This window comes from Jaculus jaculus, chromosome X, assembly GCF_020740685.1.
Source record: "Jaculus jaculus isolate mJacJac1 chromosome X, mJacJac1.mat.Y.cur, whole genome shotgun sequence".
In the NCBI taxonomy this organism is placed as follows: Eukaryota; Metazoa; Chordata; class Mammalia; order Rodentia; family Dipodidae; genus Jaculus; species Jaculus jaculus.
In genome coordinates, this window is record NC_059125.1 from 99,660,956 (window position 1) to 99,666,196 (window position 5,241).

Genomic DNA, 5,241 nt, shown 5'->3' on the forward strand with positions numbered 1-5,241 from the left:
GGCAAATGTGGAGGCATACAAGATATAGCCCACAAAACCTGCTCCCTGTGACATACTTCCCTGAGCTAGGCCCCACATCCAAAAGTTTCTAGAACTTCCCAAAATAGCATCATCACCTGGTGACTAACTCTTCAGTACATGAGCCTATGAGGGACATTTCATATTGAAACAATAAAAAGACAAAAAAGGACAGACCATGAGGTAGGAAATGAATCAGGAAAAGTATGGTACACTGGAAGTTAAATTTAAAGTATTTCCAGGAAGAGGGAAGAAGCAATTATGCCAAATGATAATAAATTGTATAAGACAAAGGCTTGGAATTGACCGTGGATATAGTAACATAAAAGACATTAGTAACATTGACAAGGGTGTTTTTAAAAGAACCACTGGCATTCAAACATGTTTGGAGTTACTTCAATGGAATGGGGAGAGGAATCAGGAATAATGAACACAGAACACTTTTTGTCCAACAGAACAATGAATAAGAGTATAGCTTTGAAACAGTGTGTATACCGCCAGATGGAGAAAAACAGATATCAAACACATATTTACTTGTGAAGTAATTTAAGAAAGTTCATTCTAAGCTGGGCATGGTGGCTCACGCATTTAATCCGAGCACTCAGGAGGCATAGGTAGGAGGATCGTCATGCCGTGAGTTCAAGGCCACCCTGAGACTCCATAGTGAATTCCAGGTCAGCCTGGGCCAGAATGAGACCCTACCTCAAAACATAAAAACAAAAAAAAGTTCATTCTAGAGAATGGATTGGACAAGTATTGCAGCCAGGTTTGCATTGCTGGTAGAAATCACCCTATCAAGAGCAGCTTGTGAGGAAAAGAGGTTTATAGGCTTAAAGGGAAACTACATGACGACAGGGGAAAACAATGGCATGAACAGAGGGTGGACATCACTCCCTGGTCCATATAAGGTGGGCAATAGTAACAGGAGAGTGTGCTAAACACTGGCATGGGGAAACTGGTTATAATATCCATAAGCCTGCCCCCAACAATACACTGCCTCCAGAAGGCATTAATTCCCAAATCTCCATCAGCTGGGAACCTAGCATTCAAAACATCTAAATTTATGGGGGACACCTGAATCAAACCACCACATTCTGCCCCTGGCCCACATAAATTGATAACAATACATGATATAAAATGAAATGCATTCATCCAACTCTAAAATTCCCCATAGTTATCAAATTCCAATGATGTTCATATATCCCCATAGTCCAATATCTTTTAACTGAGCCATAATACCAAAAAATAACCTCAAAAAACCCATAATGGCACAAAATAAACATTCACACTGCAGAAGATGGCATTGGGCATAGCAAAGAAATATTCAACCAATACAAGATTTAACCATGTCAGACACCAAACTCTGTAGCTCAAAGTCCAACAACTCTAACCAGTGACAAATCTGCAAGTCTGATAACTCTCACCAGCAACAAGCCTCTGGAGTTCCAATTCTGCCCCTCCAGATAGGCTACTCACAGTCCTGGAAAACTTTATCTGAGGCCAGCAGCTCTCCTTGGCAGCCATCTCCTGGTCCTGGCATCTCCACTGGGTCTCCACTGCCACCCACTGTTCATCCTCATGGCCCCATGGGGTCTCCATGCAGGCATCCAGCAAACCTGCTTCACACTGCCCATGGTCATTTGCAAAACGCAACACCGTGTTGCAAACTCAATGACCCTCCCTTTCCTGCATTTCTTATACTCCAAAATACCAGGTAGGGTGCCAATTTGCTAATCCGGGGGGGGGGATAAAGCAAACTTTGGAGAACAGGACACTTCTTGAGCAGTCAGGCCCCTTCAAAGGAGTATGTATCCTTCCTATTGCCCCAGTGCAGATAAGATGGCCCAGTCTCAAAGGTTGTAATCTCTCAATTGCAGCTGAAGGGGCAGCAGTTCACCAAAGATTTTTTTTTTTTTTTTTTATGTGCCATATCCCTCTGCTCATACCATTTCATTTCTACGCAAAGCAACCCCACCCAACTTCTCAGGACAGAGGCATAACAGCAAGTTTCCCACACGAACTGTTGGTCCAGTCCAAGCAAAGCTCTTTCTCATCCTCATAGGCCAAATTTCATAGTCCAGAGTTCTTACTGCATTCATGTCTTTCAATTCTGACCAGAATAGTCCATCAAGCTGTACTTACAGCACTGCAAGGCATCTCTTAGGCCAAGGTTTGAAATCCTTCCACATTCCTCTTGAAAATCAACTGCAAAAGTCCAAAGCCACACAGTCAGGTGTTTAGCATCAATCTCATTCCTCCATACCACTGTAATGTTGCAGTCAGGTTCGCATTGCTCATAGGAACCACCCAACCAAGAGCAGCTTGTGGGAAAAAAGTTTCCTTTGACTTACAGGCCTAATGGGAAGCTCCACAATGTCAGGGAAAACGATGGCATGAACAGAGGTTGGACATCACACCCTGGCCCACATAAGGTAGACAATAGTAACAGAAGAGTGTTTCTCAATATTGGCTTGGGGAAACTGACTATAACACCCATAAACCCGTCCCCCACAATACACTGCCTCCAAAAGGCTAATTCCCAAATCTCCATCAGCTGGGAACCTAGCATTCAGAACAGCTATGTTTATAGGGGACACCTGAATCAGGCTAATTCCCAAATCTCCATCAGCTGGGAACCTAGCATTCAGAACAGCTATGTTTATAGGGGACACCTGAATCAAAACATCACAACAGTCATACTGCTTCTCAAGTAAATCTGAAAGATAAAAATGTATGCATTTTGAAGGAGCAGGAGTACATCTCAATTTCAAGACCAGTTGAAACTCATGAAAATAAGGTTTAAATACGACTATATTTACTGTTTCAATTGGAGGCTAACAACTTTTAAGACATAGAGTGTTTGACAGTTAATAGTGAGTAATGGCTGAAGTTTATATCCTCATGAAGATAATATATAAAATCACTCTTGGGAATCACTGGGGAAAGGCTTGAAAGAAGAGGGAATCTAGCCATAGAAGCCTGATGGGTCAGCAAAGCTGATTGCATCAAAGTCAAAAGGAATGAGAGGTCAAAGCATATATGAGACTTAGGTTAATGAAGGGAAACACTTCACAGAATGCTAGACTTTCACTGGACACGTAGCATAACAAATTTTGATATGTTTTATTTAAATAAGACTATTTTTAATTACTATTAAGAATTCTTTGATCCATGTTTTAATTACAAATATTATGTTTAATATCCAAATATTTTATTTCTCTAGTTGTAAACAGAGGCGATAGGGCAAGAGAAAGAGAGAATTGGTGAGCCAAGCCCTTTTGCTGCCATAAAAAATTACCAGATACATGTGCTGCTTTGGCATCTGGCTTGATATGGGTACTGGGTAATTCAACCCAGGCCGGCAAGCTTTGAAGGCAAGTACGCTTAACCACTCAATAGCAAGAAGATAAACATCCTGATTAAGAAATGAGCAAGGCAGATGCACAAGGGGGCGCACACATCTGGAGGTCGTTTGCAGAGGCTGGAAGCCCTGGCGTGCCTATTCTCTCTCTCTCCCTCTATCTGCATTTCTCTCTGTGTCTGTCGCTCTCAAATGAATAAATAAATATTTTTTTAAAAAAAGAAATGAGCAAGGTGCTGGAGAGATGGCTTAGTGGTTAAGTGCTTGCCTGTGAAGCCTAAGAACTCTGGTTCGAGGCTCGATTCCCCAGTAATCACATACGCCAGATGCACAAGGTGGTGCATGCATCTGGAGTTCATTTACAGTGTGTGGAGGCCTTGGTGCTCCCATTCTCTCCCTCCCTCCCTCTCTCTCTCTCTCTCTCTCTCTCTCTCTCTCTCTCTCTCCCTCTTCCTCTCTGTCTGTCACTCTCAAATAAATAAATAAAAATAAAAAAAAATTTAAAAAAAAGAAATGAGCAAGGACAGGGAAAATATTGCTCAAAATGCAATATGTAGATGTCCAATCCATATATGAAAAACCCTCAGCATCACTATTCATCAGAGCAGCGAAAATTTAAAACAAAGTGAGATATACCTAGCAAAATATAGCCATCAAAATAAATGTCTAGTTTCAAAAAGATGAAGGTGAGCGTTAACCAGGATGTAAAACAAAGAGAATGTTTATTTATTTATTTATTTATTTATTTATTTATTTATTTATTTGAGAGCGACAGACACAGAAAGACAGATAGAGGGAGAGAGAGAGAATGGGCGCACCAGGGCTTCCAGCCACTGCAAACGAACTCCAGATGCGTGCGCCCCCTTGTGCATCTGGCTAACGTGGGACCTGGGGAACCGAGCCTCGAACCAGGGTCCTTAGGCTTCACAGGCAAGCGCTTAACCGCTAAGCCATCTCTCCAGCCCACAAAGAGAATGTTTGTACACTATTGGGAGGAATGTAAATTAGCAAAGCCATAATGAAAAAAAACGGAGTTTCTCTTTTCTTTTTTTTTTTTTTAAATTAAATTTATTAGTTTTCTTTTCAGTAAATCCAGGCAGTTTGGTACCATTGTTTAGGCTCATCTGTGATCTACCCCCTCCCATTGCCCCAATATACCTCAAAAAGGGTCCAACTGAAACTAAGGACAACTGGCGAAACAAGCAAGGGTGATGTTTTCCTGTGAACCAGATACCAGCACAAAATGGAGTTTCTTTTAAAAATTAAAACTAGTGTTTTATAATCTTTTCATTAAGTGTGCCTGTGCTGTGCTTAGCTCTGACCTTTGCTCATGTTTATATCTTTCTTCCCCTTGGCAAGGCAGAAAAATTGGAAGTGGATGAGTCTATTTCATGCTCTTGCATTAAGTAGCATAAAGATCTAGTAAGTCCATGACTATGGAGAACAAGTCTTGGCAGTGCCTAATATCCTCGTTCTCCTGCCAGAATCAAGATTGTGTCATTTTGGTTCTCTACCATAAATTTATGGGAATCCTAAAGGTAAAGCAAAGAGAAGTGTACCCTCACCCATGCAATGTTGTTACTTCCCTCCAGAGGTTTTCTACTCTTGTAATAGCTCACACTCAAAATTACCATTTATGGCATGGCTGGAAGTTGGAAGAGTCAGTCCACAGACAGTCAGCACGTCTAGTGCCAGAAGGTGCTACATGGGCGACTGGGGAAAAATGACCAATATCTGTCCAAGCAACTCATGGTCTAACCTACTTAGCAGCAAATAACCTGCTATGATGCCCACACAAGTGCAATAGTGGCACACAGCCATGGTGGGGAACCAACTGCTCTCAATTCGGCTAACTGATCCCC